The sequence below is a fragment of the Dendropsophus ebraccatus genome, chromosome 2 (genome assembly GCF_027789765.1).
Source record: "Dendropsophus ebraccatus isolate aDenEbr1 chromosome 2, aDenEbr1.pat, whole genome shotgun sequence".
Classification (NCBI taxonomy): domain Eukaryota; kingdom Metazoa; phylum Chordata; class Amphibia; order Anura; family Hylidae; genus Dendropsophus; species Dendropsophus ebraccatus.
In genome coordinates, this window is record NC_091455.1 from 135374771 (window position 1) to 135392669 (window position 17899).

The window sequence follows — 17899 nt, forward strand, 5'->3', positions numbered from 1 at the left end:
CATCTATAAAAGGGGGAGAGAAGGGTGCCATCTATAAAAGGGGTGAGAGGGGGGCCATTTATAAAAGGGGGAGAGAGGGGGACCATCTATAAGGGTAGGGGAGAGAGGGGCCATCTATAAAAGGGGGGGGAGAGGGGGCCATCTATAAAAGGGGGAGAGAGAGGGGCCATCTATAAGGGTAGGGGAGAGGGGGACCATCTATAAGGGAGGTGGAGAGGGGGGCCATCTATAAGGGGAGAGGGGGCCATCTATAAGGGTAGGGGAGAGGAGGGCCATCTATAAGGGTAGGGGAGAGGGGGCCATCTATAAAAGGGGGGAGAGAGGGGGGGCCATCTATAAAAGGGTGGAGAGAGGGGGGGCATCTATAAAAGGGGTAGAGAGGGGACCATCTATAAAAGGGGGGGAGAGAGGGGGCCATCTATAAAAGGGGGGAGGGGGGCCATCTATAAAGGGGGGGGGGGAGAGGGGGGCCATCTATAAGGGGAGAGGGAGAGGGGGCCATCTATAGAGGGCCATATACTATAGGGGATGCACAGAGGGTGTCATCTACTATAGGGGAACTACACAGAGGGGGGCTCTCAAGTAGATGCACATGGAGCCATCTATATGGAAGGCTGAACAAGGGGCCACCTATAAGGTGGCTACATAGAGGGGGGAGCATATACTATAGGGGATACACAGAGGGGAACCATCTATAAGGAGGCTACATAGAGGGGGGCATATACTATAAGGGGGTCAAATAGAGTCAGCCTACCCACTAAATGAGAGTGTAAAGCGGCCAATACAGATGTGCAGCTTGTAGAGAGATGAGAATGGTGCCAGAGTGTGGAGCCTAATATGTCTGTCTGGCAGATTTTGTGGATTTGTGGCACGGAGAAGTTCTAATGGCCCAGGGCAGATGGAGAAGAAAATGAAAAGGGAAGAACTCCGATCAGAGAAGATGTCCCCTGTGAGTCACCTGATGTAACTGTACTGTAATGTATATGGTTTACAGAACCTGTGTGGAGCTGAGTCTACCTCTATATAACTGTATGAGGTGATATTGGTCTTTTTAAAGTGGATTTTATTCAGTAGCATTGGCGACATTAGTCAGTATGCGGGGGTATTAGTCAGTATGCAGTGGTATTAGTCAGTATGCAGTGACATTGGTCAGTATGCGGTGACATTGGTCAGTATGCGGTGACATTTGTCAGTATGTGGTGGTATTAGTCAGTATATGTGATGGTATTAGTCAGTATGTGGTGGTGTTTAACTCAGCATGGTGACAGTCTGTCTCTGTACACTGTGTAGTGGTGAGGACCTGTAACTGCAGCTCAGCTACACCGTACAGAGACAGAAGCTTCTGACCCCATTTACTGTGTTATTATCTGTAATTCCAGTCATGGCCAAGATGATACAACATATAGCCATGCTGCACTCACAACATCGTTTCATAACTTTTCACCGCGCGGAGAAAAGGGCAGTCCGCCTCTACATAAATCTCCGTAGCGCCGGAGATGCGAGGACATTTATAAGTCCGGCGTAAAAAACGCTGGACTTAATTAATGTCCCCCCTAGTGTTTGTTTGTGGAGCCATTACTGCATGATTATCAAGCCGTGTGATAGGCAAAGAGATTGGCCTTGTTTACTTAGGCACCTATTAGAGTCTAAGTGCCCTAATACACCAACAGATTATGTGACAGAAAGAGAGCAGGTCATTAAGTAAAGACTGAAATTCATCCTCTTTTCAAATCCATTCCTGGCTTTGATGTAAAAAATCTGTCAGATAATCTGTTTGTGTAATAGGGGCCTTAGGCTAGGTTCAAACTGTGTTAGTAGTCCATTTTTTCTCCCGTTTTATGCAAAAAAAAAGGTTGAAAATGGATGGAAAAAACAGATGTTTTATTGTATTTTTCCATTGACTTCCATTATTTTTTTTAAAAAAGGGATAAATAACATGTTGGTACTGATGCCCCTCACTACTTCACCAGATCTATCCAGAAGTCCTAGATAAGTGCTGGCGTTACATGACTGCTGTGGGTTCTATGCTCCACATTTGGTGGGACTGCCTTGTGTGTGTGCCCTTTTGGGAGGCGGTCTTCAAGATCTATTCCCCCCAAAATTATTTTTGCATTAATACGTTGCCCACCCGTAGCTTTGCATCTTTCCAATATAAAGTTATTAAGGATTCTGCACGGATTGCATAGAATCATCAGCTCTCAGTCCACTCCGACACGCTCCCTGCTCCTGGCCCGCACCCTCCGAGACGGCATCACATGTCCTCCTTCTCTTCAATGGGCTGGGTTAGCGCTTCTAACCCAGCCAATCTGAAGTGAAGGAGGATGGCGGTGGCTGCTGTAAGAGAGGGAGACAGTGATCAATCAGTGCATCTGTCAATGACTCCTTCTCTAACAGCAGCCACCCCAGTCACCGGTACCGTGTTCCCCCACCCCACAGCCCCAGAGCTCACCCCCTGACTGTGACCTGTCACTCGCGGCACCCCTGTCACCCCCCATCTTCATGTACACCATCTCACCACCCACGGCTCACTTTCCCCCATCACCCACTCACCCGCATGACCGGCGGCACCCCTCCCTCTCCCCCGTCCGTCACTTGCTGAGAGGCGCTTGCTTCCCGGCAGCATCCCTACCCCCCCCCACCTCACCCCGGTCCGTCAATTGCTGAGAGCCGCGGGGCTGCCAGTACCCGCGCCCCCCCCTCGGCCGTCACTTGCCGGCGCGGCCCCGCGGATCACTGTCCCCCGTCACCTGCGGCTGCTGGGCCGCGCTGTCACTTGTCACTTACCGCTGGCATCCTCCCCCGTTACCCACGGGTCACTGTCCCCCCGGTCACCAGCGGCTCCGCCACCTCTATGAGCCCGTCCCCGTCACTTGCTGTCAGCCGCGGCCCGCTAGAGATCTCAGCTCTGCTCACCATCTCAGCTCTGCTCACCGTCTCACCATCTCAGCTCTGCTACACCGTCTCACCATCTCAGCTCTGCTCACCATCTCAGCTCTGCTACACCGTCTCACCATCTCAGCTCTGCTCACCATCTCAGCTCTGCTGCACCATCTCAGCTCTGCTACACCGTCTCACCATCTCAGCTCTGCTGCACCATCTCACAATCTCAGCTCTGCTACACCGTCTCACATCTCAGCTCTGCTGCACCATCTCACCATCTCAGCTCTGCTACACCATCTCACCATCTCAGCTCTGCTGCACCATCTCACCATCTCAGCTCTGCTCACCATCTCACCATCTCAGCTCTGCTACACCGTCTCACCATCTCAGCTCTGCTCACCATCTCACAATCTCAGCTCTGCTACACCATCTCACATCTCAGCTCTGCTGCACCATCTCACCATCTCAGCTCTGCTACACCATCTCACCATCTCAGCTCTGCTACACCATCTCACCATCTCAGCTCTACTGCACCATCTCACCATCTCAGCTCTGCTCACCATCTCAGCTCTGCTACACCGTCTCACCATCTCAGCTCTGCTACACCATCTCACCATCTCAGCTCTGCTCACCATCTCAGCTCTGCTCACCATCTCAGCTCTGCTACGCCATCACCATCTCAGCTCTACGCCGCCATCACCATCTCAGCTCTGCTGCACCATCTCACCATCTCAGCTCTGCTACACCATCTCACCATCTCAGCTCTGCTGCACCATCTCACCATCTCAGCTCTGCTGCACCATCTCACCATCTCAGCTCTGCTCACCATCTCAGCTCTGCTACACCATCTCACCATCTCAGCTCTGCTACGCCATCTCACCATCTCAGCTCTGCTCACCATCTCAGCTCTGCCACGCCATCACCATCTCAGCTCTGCTACGCCATCACCATCTCAGCTCTGCTACGCCGCCATCACCATCTCAGCTCTGCTGCACAATCTCACCATCTCAGCTCTGCTACGCCGCCATCACCATCTCAGCTCTGCTATGCCGCCATCACCATCTCAGCTCTGCTACGCCGCCATCACCATCTCAGCTCTGCTACGCCGCCATCACCATCTCAGCTCTGCTATGCCGCCATCACCATCTCAGCTCTGCTACACCATCTCACCATCTCAGCTCTGCTGCACCATCTCACCATCTCAGCTCTGCTGCACCATCTCACCATCTCAGCTTTGCTACACCATCTCACCATCTCAGCTCTGCTAGTCCATCACCATCTCAGCTCTGCTAGTCCATCACCATCTCAGCTCTGCTACGCCATCACCATCTCAGCTCTGCTATGCCATCACCATCTCAGCTCTGCTATGCCATCACCATCTCAGCTCTGCTACGCCATCACCATCTCAGCTCTGCTACGCCGCCATCATCATCTCAGTTCTTCTATTTCATCATGAGAAATAAGCACTGCATGATGGGAAATGTAGTTTCCTGTCTTGATTATAGACCATCTTTTAGAAAAACTTGTAACTCAGGAATGGCAGCAGCTAGAAAGATGGGAGACGGCTCAAAATACTCAGGGGACTTGGTAAGTAAAAATAGCTAGGTTTGGGGGCTTTTCTGGGGAATACCCCTTTAAGGTCATTAATAAGGACATTGCCCCCACCCCTGCCTTGGCCTTGCTCTCTTTCGTCCCTGGCCCTTCCTCTGCTGCCAAGAAAGGCCTGCTGCGCCATTTTATGACGGCGGCACCATCCATAGCTGAGTGGTTCACTGAGATGGATTTCATTTATCGGATGGAGTCCTTGACAGCGGAGGAACAGGGTCGCAGCAAGAAGGTGGAGCGCACCTGGCTTCCGTGGCTTACCTTTAAGGCAGGTCCCTCTCTGCGTAGATGGCTGGCATAGTTGCCCTCTCCTATAGGCGGGTACACACTCCTGATACTCCCGTGAGATCTGAAGATGCTGTCCCCCCCCCCTTCTTCCCTACTTCCTCCCCTCTTCCCCCCCCCCTCCTCTTTTTCTTTTTTCTTTTTTGCCTTCCTTTCTACACCTATTCTCTCTCTCTCTTTCTTCTCAATGTTTATTACTTTGTTACTCTTGCATTTTATGTTTCCCCATTGGGTCACTGGTTGATTTTGTATACTATTATCTGTTTTGCCATATAGAGGAGACGATACCTTGTGTACGCTGTTTATAGAGGATTTGCCTCCTCACGCCTGCCTCTCAACGGTGATATGACAAACCTAATGGTCCTTTCATTGTTATCTAGCTGTTTTCCTGCTGGTACTTTTCATATTTGAGATTGTACTGCTTTTTTTGCCTGTTTTAAAAAAAAATCTGTTAATAAACATCTTGATTCCCCCCCCCCCCCCCCCAAAAAAAAGGATTAAAAAAATGGATCAAAACACAATTTTTTAGCGTACACAAAAGCATGGTCTTTTGCAAAGAGTGGGCGTTAATTTTTAGTTGTTTTTAATTAAAGACACTCTCAAATGCCACCTTAGGGTGCGTTCACACCTACAGGATCTGCAGCAGATCTGCAGCAGATTTGATGCTGTGTTCAGTTATTTAATTGAAATCTGCTGCAGAAAATCAGCTGCAGATCCTGTAGGCAGGGGCGTAACTAGGATTCATGGGGCCCCATAGCAAAAAAGTGTATGGGGCCCCCCAACATTTTACCTGTACTGGCGATATGGAGCTGTCCCCCTGCCTTTGGCAGCTCTGAGACGCTGGGGGGGTAGCAGGCCGCTCGGAGTCCCTGCTGGTTGCGGCAGCTCTGAGTCCAGGGGGGTGACCTCCTCCATTATACTGACTACTATACAGGATGCTAGGGAAGCGGGATGACCCCATTATACAGGATGCTAGGGAGGCTGAGTGACCCCATTATACAGGATGCAGGGAAGCTGAGTCACCACCATTATACAGGATGCCAGGGAGGCTGAGTGACCTCATTATACAGGATGCTAGGGAGGCTGAGTGACCCCATTATACAGGATGCCAGGGAGGCTGAGTGACCCCCATTATACAGGATGCCAGGGAGGCTGAGTGACCCCATTATACAGGATGCCAGGGAGGCTGAGTGACCCCATTATACAGGATGCCAGGAAAGCTGGTGACCCCATTATATAGGATGCCAGGGAAGCTGAGTGACCTCATTATACAGGATACCAGGGAAGCTGGGTGACCCCATTATACAGGATACCAGGAAAGCTGACTGACCCCATTATACAGGATACCAGGGAGGCTGACTGACCCCATTATACAGGATACCAGGGAGGCTGGGTGACCCCATTATACAGGATACCAGGAAAGCTGAGCCTGAGTGACCCCCATTATACAGGATGCCAGGGAAGCTGGGTGACCCCATTATACAGGATACCAGGAAAGCTGACTGACCCCATTATACAGGATACCAGGGAGGCTGACTGACCCCATTATACAGGATACCAGGGAAGCTGAGCCTGAGTGACCCCCATTATACAGGATGCCAGGGAAGCTGGGTGACCCCATTATACGGGATGCCAGGGAAGCTGAGCCTGAGTGACCCCCATTATACAGGATGCCAGGGAAGCTGAGCCTGAGTGACCCCCATTATACAGGATGCCAGGGAAGCTGAGCCTGAGTGACCCCCATTATACAGGATGCCAGGAAGCTGAGCCTGAGTGACCCCCATTATACAGGATGCCAGGAAGCTGGTGACCCCCATTATACAGGATGCCAGGGAAGCTGGGTGACCCCATTATACGGGATGCCAGGGAAGCTGAGCCTGAGTGACCCCCATTATACAGGATGCCAGGGAAGCTGAGCCTGAGTGACCCCCATTATACAGGATGCCAGGGAAGCTGAGCCTGAGTGACCCCCATTATACAGGATGCCAGGAAGCTGAGCCTGAGTGACCCCCATTATACAGGATGCCAGGAAGCTGGTGACCCCCATTATACAGGATGCCAGGGAAGCTGAGTGACCCCATTATACAGGATGACAGGGAAGCTGGTGACCCCCATTATACAGGATGCCAGGGAAGCTGGTGACCCCCATTATACAGGATGACAGGGAAGCTGGTGACCCCATTATACAGGATGCCAGGGAAGCTGAGCCTGAGTGACCCCCATTATACAGGATGCCAGGGAAGCTGGTGACCCCCATTATACAGGATGCCAGGGAAGCTGGTGACCCCATTATACAGGATGCCAGGGAAGCTGGTGACCCCCATTATACAGGATGCCAGGGAAACTGAGTGACCCCCATTATACAGGATGCCAGGGAAGCTGAGTGACCCCCATTATACAGGATGCCAGGGAAGCTTAGTGACCCCATTATACAGGATGCCAGGAAAGCTGAGTGACCCCAATATACAGGATGCCAGGGAAGCTGGGTGACCACAATATACAGGATGCCAGGAAAGCTGAGTGACCCCAATATACAGGATGCCAGGGAAGCTGGTGACCCCCATTACACAGGATGCCAGGGAAGCTGGTGACCCCCATTATACAGGATGCCAGGGAAGCTGGTGACCCCCATTACACAGGATGCCAGGGAAGCTGGTGACCCCCATTACACAGGATGCCAGGGAGGCTGGTGACCCCCATTACACAGGATGCCAGAGAGGCTGGTGACCCCCATTACACAGGATGCCAGGGAAGCTGGTGACTTCCAGCTGGCAGTGATAGTTACCATCCTCCTGCTGTGTCTCCTCCTCAGGCCCTGCGCACTCTGCCATGAGCGAATATCCCACCCGCGGTGGGCGCTGGGGGCGGGGCTTGTCGCGATGGGGGCGGGGCTTAGCAGAACGTCCCGGGACTGTTCCACTTGTGGAGAGGGGGACACTGGTGCAGGACGTTCTGAGCCTGTGTCCGGGGGAGGTGCGGAGGTGTTACAGAGGGGATTGCAGACGCTCCCTTCTGCGTCTCTGGCAGGGTGCTTTATTATCAGTAGCGTAGCTACCTTGAAGACAGGGGAGACGGGCCAGGCGGGCCCCCGGGCCCCCTGTAGTGCGGGGCCCCATAGCAACTGCCTTCCCTGCCTTCATGGTAGCTACGCCATTGCCTGTAGGTGTGAACGCACCATAAGGCTATGTTCACACTACGTATATTTCAGTCAGTATTGTGGTCCTCATATTGCAACCAAAACCAGGAGTGGATTGAAAACACAGAAAGACTCTGTTCACACAATGTTGAAATTGAGTGGATGGCCGCCATTTATTTGGCCGCAAATATTTGCTGTTATTTTAAAACAACGGCTGTTATATTGAAATAATGGCAGTTATTTACTGTTATATGGCGGCCATCCACTCAATTTCAACATTGTGTGGACAGAGCCGTTCTGTGTTTTCAATCCACTCCTGGTTTTGGTTGCAATATGAGGACCACAATACTGACTGAAATATACGTAGTGTGAACCCAGCCTAAAGGTGTGTTTACACAAAGAGATTTATCTGACAGATTTTTGAAGACCAAGCCAGGAATGGATTAATATTGGATTATCCTGAGAATAGATCCTGTTTATAGCCTGTTCCTAGCTTTGGCTTCAAACATTTTTCTCCTTTACAGACTCATAACTCATTAATGAAAAGAAAATTAAAATATAACACATTCCCTTCAAAAAGGACCTGTCAGCATGGATTTGCCTACAAAAGTAAGCCCATACAGATATAGGATACCTAACCTGTATTCACCTTCTTTATTGACTGTCCACTTCACTGCTGAGATACAGAAGTTTTATGTGCAGGAAGTGCCATGGAAGACCTTCTCCCCTTTTTTGTGTAGGGAAGTCTTGTTAAAGCGCCCTCTCCTGGCAGAGCTACACATGCACAAGGAAACTGTTTTCTTCTGTCAGCCTCTGAGGCTGGTCAGTGCTTCAGTGGAGAAGGAAGCCTCTTTGTGCCTGCACTACTCTGCCAGGAGACAATGTTTACAAGAGACTTCCCTCCATTAGAATAAGGTTGGGCAGTTGCAAAGGGCTGGAAGAGGCATGTCTGCGGACGGGTGGGTCATATTGAGCTGGACTCTTAGGGCCCTATTCCACCGGACGATTATCGTTTGCATAATTGTTAACGATTAACGATCTCAAACGACCGCTATTGCGAAAGACCTGAAAACGTTCACTCATTTCTATGGAACGATAATCGTTACTTATGATCGTAATTTTTTCTTCGCTATTTCTTTGCTATTGCGTTCGTATCTCTTGCGAACGACAGAACGATGTCTTATTCAATGCGAACGATTTGCAAACGAGCAACGATAAAAATAGGTCCAGGTCTTATAAAGCGATCAACGATTTCTCGTTCGGTCGTTAATCGTTAACTGCATTTCAACCGAATGATTATCGTTTAGATTCAAACGATTTAACGATAATCTGAACGATAATCGTCCGGTGGAATAGGGCCCTTGTGGCCTTGGAAAAACCTTCCTGGACACATCCAGCTCATTTGCATATGAATAAACCAGCTATATCTGTGACCTGTGTAGGTTGTGAGTAAAGAGGGTATAAGAATAGAGAGTAGAGATTACAGCGGAGATGATCTTATTTTGCACAGAGACATTACATTCATAAGCCTCCATTATATGATGTTTGCTGCTCTACCCTCTAGAAACAGGGTCTTTCATGATATATTATTAGGCACTAAGCATTAACAATATCAAAGTACCAAAAATATGTTCAGTTCCTTTAAGAGCAAAATAACGTGATGGAAGAAATCTGCTGAAATGATGCTCCCTGTAAGGAGGGCGGCTTTAATCTTTTATCAACATTGTCCTCAAAAAATAAGGAGAGCAAAGAATGGATAAAAAGAAACTTGGATGATTCTAGAGAGCTCAATAATTTAATCAAGGGTCTGTTGAAGCAAGCTTAAAGTACAATCTGGTATAAAACAGAATAAATAATAAGATCAGAAGATCTGGAATAATTCAATTTAATAACAGATAATGACTGCTCAGTCTTTAAGCCCAGTCAATCACATTATCTGATAGAATACAGTTTGATCTAATGCAAGTAAAAAGACAATTTCATGTATTAATATTAAGTTTTTAAGTATTTGTTTAGAATTAAGAATAGTGATGAATTATATGCCAGAATTTGCTTTTCTCTCTCATTGATTGCTCTATATCTGGCCAACATTTTCTCAGAGCTACATTGTTTCTTCTATTCTGTGGTTTAACTACTTTTCCTATACTTTAAACAAGGCAATTAGACATTCATATTGTTATTTGCTTAGTATAGCTAGCAGATGGTGTTCTAGAAAAAATATATTAAAAAGTTCCACATAGTGACACAGATAAGACAACATTATAAAAATAACGCTGGCCGAGAGTCAAATTCTAATAATTATGCAATAAAATAATTTCATACAGAATGTGGAAAATGTAGACTTAAAAAGTGTGTACCCCATGTATGAAATCTGGATCAGGGATGCTTATAGCATGCAGTCCACCAATAAGGTTACTAGTCACACCATTGAAAGGCATCAATCACATCCCACAGGTTGCAGCCTTGTTTTCTAGGACTCCCTAGGGCAGCATTCAACTTCTCCAGCTGCCAGGATTCAAATGCCAAGTATTCAGGTTCAGGGAACATTGTAGTCTCATGCAAAATTAAGATTAGTTGACCATTTACCCGATGAACAAACATACCCTTGATGCCGAAGACATGCCAGACCTTGCTCAAAGGCCACAGAAAAATTCTATCCTATCTGCAGCAAATTTGAAGTTGCAGATTCAAAGCAAATCAAATCTGCTGCAGATCCTGTACGAGTGAACGCACCCTAACGGCATGGTTTCATTTAAATGCCAAAGAATTGGTACTAATGGGACATTCTAGAGAATTTTGTGTTTGGTTCATAGAAATTAAAGCAACAAAGTGGAGATAAGATAATTGAGCGCATGTACTCTGTAAAGGCCTGATTACACACACACAGATTTATTTGACAGATATCTGACAGATCATTGAAGCCAAAGCCAGGAACAGACTATAAACAGAGAACAGGTCATAAAGGAAAGACTGAGATTTCTCCTCTTCTCAAATTCTTGGCTTTGGTTGCAAAAATCTGTCACGTGGACACGTGGATAACCCCTGTTTGACTATATTTGTGTCTTTACAGTGTTTTTAGATCCAAAAGGACAGTGGGATATGTTTGCCACATGCGCCGCAGGAGGGCCCCTCAGTACATATTTAGGCCACCAAATTTTGCTGCAAACAGATCTGCAAGGGAAGAGTGGCCCACCAAGGGATATATGTCCCAGATCCTTGGAAGAGCTCACATGCCAAAACTGGCCCATATAGTAATAATAGCATAATAGCACAAAGGCCATGTTCATACTCAGTATAACACTGGGCGTTGTGTGACCCGGCCGGATCACAGAAGGGCCGCTGTTACTGAAGATCATCCCATTTCTGCTGAATTCGGGTGCGATCGCACCTGTGTGCGCCTGCATCCAAATTTACCGCTGCACACAATGGAGCGTGCGGTCGGAGCTGCACACTCCATAGTGTGCACTGACGTCAGTTTTTTGCATGGCTGCTAGCGATCCCGATACTGTGTATACACTCCGGCCAGGATTCCCTCTAGCTGTAGCACAATGAAAGTAAAGTATTAATCACGGCCGTGTTGAAAATCGGCAACAACGGCCATGATTAATACTTAACTTACATTGTGTGAACATGGCCTAATACTCTACATTTAACCACTTTTATCAAGGGTAAAGTAATAACTATGCACAATCCATAGCTACATCTCCTGTATTCTTTATTTAATGACATTTGGGGGGGAAAAAAAAAAACTAAAAATTATTACTTTAAAGGAAACAGCATTAAGCGATTATCAAGCAAATGCACAATATATTACATAATGTCAATGAAAAAATATTAAGGGTTACATATTAAACATGCATAAACAATACATAATTACACAAGGGATAGGCAACAAGCTTTAAGTGTCTAGGGCAGGGATGAGGAACCTTCGGCCCTCCAGCTGTTGCAAAACTACAATTCCCATCAAGCCTGGACAACTAAAGTTCCTAATTCCTCTGCTTGCTCAACTTGTTACCTGACCTTCCGCCTGACCTTTGACAATCCGATTGTTTCCTGATTTTGTACTGTGTTGCCCGTTTGGTTCTGACTTGGCTCCCTGACTTCCCTTTATTGTATTTGTTTGTCTGTTTTGTTCTGTGTGCATGTATCTAGTACAGGGAACGTCTTCGTGGTTGTCCAGGACCGCCTAGAGCCAATTGAGGCAAGTAGGTAGGGACAGTGGGTGGGTTCAGTATAAGGGTCCACTGTCTCGTCTTGTCCTCACTTCCCTGTCCTGACACTAGCATGTTATCCATGTGCAGGAGTCATGTTTCTCTCCTCTGTTTTTTTTTCTTTTCAATTTTAGTGCCTAAGTAAAATTAACTCTTAGAGGACTGGGCCAATATAAATTTTTGCGTTTTCATTTTTTCCTCCTTGTGCTTAAAAGGCCATAGCACTTGCATTTTTTTCACCTAGAAACCCACATGAACCCTTATTTTTTGCGACACTAATTGTACTTTGCAATGACAGGCTGAATATGTTCATAAAGTACACTGCAAAAGCAGGAAAAAATTAAATGTGTGGTGAAATTAAAAAAAAACCCAGCATTTTATTTATTTGGAGGGTTTTTGTTTTTACGCCGTTCGCCCTGGGGTAAAACTGACTTGTTATATATGTTCCTCAAGTCGTTACGATTACAACAATATGTACCATGTATAACTTTTATTTTATCTGATGGCTTATAAAAAATTACAACCATTTATAACAAATATATGTTCCTTAAAATCGCTCTTTTCCCAGGCTTATAACGCTTTTATCCTTTGGTCTATGGGGCTGTGTGAGGTGTCATTTTTTGCGCCATGATGTGTACTTTCTATTGGTACCTTGATTGTGCATAAGCGACTTTTTGATTATTTATTACAATTTTATTAAAATTTTTCTGCATTTGATGCGAGCAAAAATGCGCAATTTTGCACTTTGGGATTTTTTGGCGCTTACGCTTTTTACAGTGCGAGATTAGGAATATGAGAAATTAATATTTTGGTCGATTACACACGTGGCGATACCAAACATGTTTGTTTATTTTGATTTATAACATGGGAAAAGGGGGGTGATTCAAACTTTTATTAGGGGAGGGGGCTTTTTATTAATAAAAACACTTTTTTTTTTAAACTTATACTAAAAGCCCCCCTGGGGGACTTCTAGTATAAGCACACTGATCTCTCATTGAGACCTATGCAGTATAGTTATACTGCATAGATCAATGAGATTGGCACTCGATTGCTTTCTGCTGCTGCAGCTGAAAACAACTAAGTGCCGAGCCGGGATCAGCGCCATTACGGCGCAGACCCCGGCAGGTACCGGACACAGGGATCGCCATTCCGCGATCACGTCGCGGGGGGGGGGGGGGCAATCCCCCCACTAGACACCAGGGATAAGGCTACATATAGTAATCAGATGCAGCTGTCAACTGGGGTACATGCAGCATCCGGGACCGGGGCGGTTCAGAGCGGGGCCGCGCACCCCTAGGCGGCCCAAGACATACGGGTACGCCAAAGGTCGTTTAGGGGTTAAAAAGTCTATGCCTGGCCAGTCCCTTTGATCTGTACAATCTCACCCAATGGCTAATCTCACCCAACAGATGATGTCAGGGGAGAGTCAGCACTACATGAATCTGTATCAGGGCTGTGTGCCCAATTATAGAGGGAAAACTGCAAAGCAGACGCACAAAATTATATGTAAAATCCAAGAGCATGAGCTGCTGCTGAATTCTGGCCATCATCCTCTGGCAGCCAAGACTGGGAGTTTTGGAAGCAAGGAGCAATACGTTTTTATTGGACTTTCCATTTCTGTCTAAGATGACAAATAATTTTGAACCATTTGTGCAGATTTCTTATTTTACAGTTACAGCATGTTCCTTGGTTTCGTCTTTTTTCTTGTATCTCTTCCTTGCCAGTGTTATCTCTAGTTGATGTCAGCTACACAAAGCAGTATTTTTAAGAAATCTGTTCAGCATATTTTATGCATTGATCATGTTTTTCCCTTCTTTAGAAAGAATGGCTTTAAAAAAAGACAAAGGAAGGAATTACTGGCACAATTAGGGGAAAACCAGATGACAAGTTATTGTATAAACAAGTCACCATCTATAACTGGCACATAAAGAATGAACTGAAATTTTAGTACAGGACTGGCATTATAGCGATGATTTAAGACATAAGCTGGCTTCTAGCATATCATACACATATTAATACATGTATTTTGTGATTGAAACCATTTTTCAATAGATTTTTATAGAACATTTTGAACAGTTTTGCTTCTTTAGCTTATATGTATGATTGTACAAACCAAGCTAGGAAGGCTCATTCACAATGAATTGCAGACATCATCTGGACATCAGCTGCATCTCCAGGCACGGTTGTCTTCTTCTAAGCAATCAGACCAGGTACAGTATCAGCAAATCAAAAGACTTCTTACTAGCAAAATATGGACACGTTTGTCACTGTATTATGGCCACAATTCCTGCCCCATCTGTAGATCTGATAACACAAACAGTCAGCTGTCAGGTCGGGACATCATGGTCAGGCCAGGATTTGTAGCAGTATTGAGATACAAAAATGAGTCCGTATTATGGCAGACTGAACTTCAAATACTGATAAAATACTCCGTGTGGACCCGGCCTCAGCCAGCGCCTTTATACACAGTATTTTGGTTAGTATGTGGAGTTCATTTCAAACATGTCATGTGATCCTCTCATCATGTAGTTCCAGGATTTACATTAAAGAATTGGGTGAAAAAAAAAAACAGAAATGGAAAAATGCATATTAACATGATGCTCTTTCTGATGTTTTTCCCTACCTTGAGAAGTCGATGGAAGAAAAAACGCTACAATTTAAAAACACAAACTTAAAAAAAGAAGACCACTCAGCAATTTTGCAAAAACTACCACAAAAACGCCTTGTGAGTTTGGCATTTCATATTTTCCTATTGACATTCAGGTAACATTTAGCCAAAGCGTTTTTGGGCCAAAAAAAGGTAATTCGCCAATTATGGCTGTTTAGTTGGAATTAGTTTTTTGGCAAAAATGTCTAGTGTCGTCCCACCTTGATGGAAAGATTTATAACTTTTTCTGTGCTTTGGGCTCATTGCCGGTTTGGTAAAAATACTGACCAAAATGAGGCCCAGGTACTGACCAAAATAATGGGGCACATTCATCAATATGCGCCCCTGGCATATGCCATGGAAAAGCGGTAGATTCGCTCCTTCTCCGTGACGTTCGCCAGTGGGCGGGCAGCTGGGGCACAGCAAGGCTGATGGGAGGTGTGGCCTCCACCAGTCCCTCATTTATGCTCGCAGGCATAAATCATGATATAAATCTACACCTGCTGGAAGTGACTGCACCAGGAACAGGGCCGGTCAGGTTTACTAAGAGGCATATGCCTTTCATTGAAAACACTCTTAAATTTAATGCAAAATGCAGTGGGTGACAGTAGCCTAAAATACAGAAAAAAAGAAGTATTGCATACATGCATAATATTGTTTTTTACTGTGTTTTGGAAGCCTCAAGGTGTTTTTTCTGCTTTAGTGTGTATTACGGTAGTACAGGTGCTTTTGTATTTGCCTTTTTATCCCCTTGCATTTTTTTTTCATTACAAGCCGTTCTATACTTACATAATGTGACTTTTATTGAAGAACTGGGGAAAGAAGCCACATTTTACAAGGAATTGGCCATTTACAAATGTCATCTGATATCATTACATGTAATAATTTTCTCACAAATGACAAAAAAAACTAAAACAAAACAACAATAATAGAAGTAATTTGAGTCTGATTGCCTTAGACACATTATTTCCAAGTAGCAAATATTGCATTTAGGTACTTAGAAATACATTTATGGAAGTTTATTACTACATTTGTACGCATATATGTAAGCACATAGGCCAATTATTTGCAGAAACTGAACAATGCTACCCACTAAGCCACTATCGCTATGTAAGATCCTGAACTAATCCCTTGGCTGCTGCATTGTCATGGTACAATGACATTAATAACAAGGTTATATTCAGACATCAATTTACTCTGTACAGAAAAAAAAAAGCCCAGAAAAGTCTTCAAAATAACATTAGTGTCCACAGGGCGCGGTTGCATCTTTGTGCTTGTTTACTTTTGCACTGAAATCACAGCAGCTTTGTACCTTTCCTTTTACTTTGTTAGGAGGCACTGATTTAGTTTTCTGCATTGTACATGAGGAGGTCGTAAACGCCTCCACATTGGTCATGCATCCTAGTATAGAATTGATTTAGTTCCTACTTACCAGGAATTACACCTGTCATATTTATATCATGGATGGATACCTGGCCTTGGTTTTTCCACTGTCATTACATCGACTTATAGGGCCACTTAATATGGTGGTTTTGGTGGTTTCCCTACAGAAGCCACCCCTTGGCTGGGTCCTTCCCAGAGGGATATCTGGCTAGTCCTGTGTTTCGAGACTCTTAAACGTGGCTCCATGGGCTCTTCTTTTGCATATCATGTTTCTCAGGGAGCAATGCACCTAGGATTTCACTGCATTGAGCGCTTTAACTGGCAGCCAGCAGTGTTATCGTTTGGCTGGTCTCCCTGAGATCAGTGATCTGTTTCTCTTATATTCATTTCATATCACTGCCGGGGGTTGGGCAGTGACATTCCACCACGTCTGACCCCTATCTCTAACAACATAATCTGTCAGTGGTGTGTCGGGTCAATGTCAAAGCAGGAATGTCAATGTCAATGTCAAAGCAGGAAACAGGCATAAACCATGGCAGAAATCTACACCTGCTCCGGAGGCAGTGTAGATTCTGCTCAGGCTGTGCTGCAACTGCGGATTCCGCCAGAGATGTGAGATACTAAGAGATGTGTGCCTCTTAGTAAATCTGGTGGAGTGAATGGTGGGGCTTTACTTACAACCAGCATACGAGTATAAATCTTCCCTTAAGTGCATAGGAACCTTAAAGCGACTCTGTACCCACAATCTGCCCCCCCCCCCCCAAACCGCTTGTACCTTCGGATAGCTGCTTTTAATCCAAGATCTGTCCTGGGTTTCGTTTGCAAGGTGATGCAGTTACTGTCCGAAAAAACAACTTTTAAACTTGCAGCCCTGTGCCAAATTGGCGTGGCCTCCCCACCCTCATCATTAGGTATGCCCTGGGCAGGATTTTTCCTATTCATCACTTGCGTGAACACTGCACAGGTGCTGGATCGTTAAGACCCATGTGCAGTGTTCACAGAGGTGATGAAAAGAAAAAATTCTGCACGGAGCATTTCTAATGATAAAGAGGGTGAGGAGGAGGGACGGAGGGGTGGTGCAAGGCTTGCGCACACACACTGTAGGCCACGCCAATTTGACACAGGGTTGCAAGTTTAAAAGTTGTTTTTTAGTACAATAACTGCATCACCTGCCGAACAGACTCCAGGATAGATCTTGGATTAAAAGCAGCTATCCGAAGATACAATCGGTTTGGGCGGGAGGCATCAGATTGTGGGTACAGAGTCGCTTTAACTGTGAAGAATCCTACTGCAACCAAAGTATTTCAAAGAGACAAATTTAAAAAAAAATGGGGGAGTATCTAAAGAGTAAGTGAAAAGGGCGGAATATCACAGCGGTAGTGAGCTCTCAGTGGGTAGTATTTAAAGAGGATGTATCACCACGTCCTCTTTAACCTGACACAGGGATAGAACGGCACCGTCACGGGGAAGGCGGTGCCGTGGTCCGTTTTTGGAACCGCAGCCCGGTTCCCCTGTACGGCGCTGTTCTTTCCACGGTTATCGGCTGGTGCTCAAGCACTGGAGGTCGGCCGGCCGGCCCGCCCCCAGTGGGAGGGAATTCCCTCCCCTCTATGACACGGCTCCATTAGAATCAAAGGAGCCGCGTCATAGACGGGAGGGAATTCCCTGTTAAGGAGGGGAAAAAAACTTTCTTCAGATATATAATTGACAGGAAGAAGAAAAACAGTGGCATTACAAAAATAAGTAATAGGA